Below are 1,589 nucleotides of genomic sequence, written 5' to 3'. Positions count from 1 at the left end.
CTGAAGTCTTGGCCATTAGTTTATGTGGAATGAGGATTGGGCCTATTGGTATTCTCCCTGATAGCATTCTATTCCTTTGTAAGCCACTCAGGCAGAGTATTAGTGCAGAGCAGGGTAACTAAATATCTTATTCTTTTACCTCCATATCCTATACTTGGCTTCTCTCCCTTTGCAGTCCACTTTACAAACTAATGAAGTTATGTTTCTCCTCCCCCTGCACACCTCTCAAATCCACTCTCCCTGCTTCCCATCTGTATAGCCATGCTTTTGTTTCTCATACAGAGAAACCACACCTACTCTTTACAACTCTGCAGAAACCCAATTCCTTTTGCATCTCATCAGCCCAGCAGTGTGTTTGTTTTGCAAGTAACATGCTGACAGAGCACCAATTTCATTTGCAAAGAAAAGGTCCTTTTGGGAAGAAGCATGCCTAATCAAAGAATTCTTGAATCTGTAAAAGAGGCCGAACACTTTGCTATGACCCTTCGTAACCATTCTGGGTTTCCCCCCTATTTCTGTTCAACTATTGCGCCAACATTCTGCCTCTTCATAATTTGCATTTATAAAGTGTTTCCAAACATCATAACTCTCTGCACTTCCATGGCACCTCCCAAGGATCATAGAAGATCAGGGTTGGAAGGGACCTCAGGAGGTCATCTAGTCCAACCCCCTGCTCAAAGCAGGGCCAATTCCTAACTGAATCATCCCTGCCAGGGCTTGGACCTTAAAAACCTCAAAGGAAGGAGATTCAACCACCTCTCTAGGTAACACATTCCAGTGCTTCACCACCCTCCTAGTGAAAAAGTTTTTCCTAATATCCAACCTAAACCTCCCCCACTGCAACTTGAGACCATTGCTCCTCATTCTGTCAGATGTCAAGGAGGGTACAGAAGAACTGCCTTTTGAAGCTCTTGGGGGAATACAATCCCCCCATACCTGACCAGGGACTTGAATCCCGGACCCTCAAATTAAAAGTCTGATGTTCTACCAACTGAGCTAGCCAGGTACACTACCAGGTACACATCACAGCACACTTTACAAACATTAAGTCATTTAACCTCACAACTTAGTGAGAAACAAGAACCACCAGGATATTTTCAAAACTTTCAGCCAGCAGAGTGAGGAGGCGCAGTTGCTCTCACCACTAGAATCAGAGAGGCTGTAGGACTAGTAGCTGGAACCCATCAATAAAAGATTCAGGAGGCCTGGGGCGAGATTCTAAGCTGTACTACTTCAAGGGATGGGGGAGTAGTGCAGGGGGAGGAGGGCTACGGTGGCTTTAAACCATTGTTGTGCTCTCCCAATTCTGCATTGCTCCAGGGCCTAAGCAGACTTCCCTGCCACAAGCATAACTGATATGTTATGCGACCTGTTATGGCAATCTGTTCTTGGCTGTCCTGGGGCAGCAGTGCTGCCCAGAATCTCTACATCACATTTCCCTCCCCCGCCCCCCCCCCCGGCACACCCCTTCCATCCCCAGCCTCATCCCCAAGATGCCCCTGCTCCTGGGACTTATGAGGGGTTTTCAGAAGCCAGCCACAGGAAGTTCTAGCACCAGAGAACTTCAACCTGGGTCAGATCTGGGGCTT

At 47.2% G+C, this 1,589-nt stretch overlaps 1 non-coding gene across 1 annotated transcript; it reads right to left on the bottom strand.

Moving 5' to 3' along the window:
* Window positions 1–933: 933 nt before the first annotated feature.
* Window positions 934–1,006, bottom strand: TRNAK-UUU (transfer RNA lysine (anticodon UUU)). The gene has a single exon. It is a non-coding gene; the product is annotated as a tRNA-Lys (tRNA).
* Between the last annotated feature and the right edge of the window lie 583 nt (window positions 1,007–1,589).

This window comes from Caretta caretta, chromosome 3 (assembly GCF_965140235.1).
Source record: "Caretta caretta isolate rCarCar2 chromosome 3, rCarCar1.hap1, whole genome shotgun sequence".
NCBI classification, from domain to species: domain Eukaryota; kingdom Metazoa; phylum Chordata; order Testudines; family Cheloniidae; genus Caretta; species Caretta caretta.
Note: the sequence above shows the minus strand (reverse complement) of the source record. Positions and strands in the feature narration are given on the sequence as shown.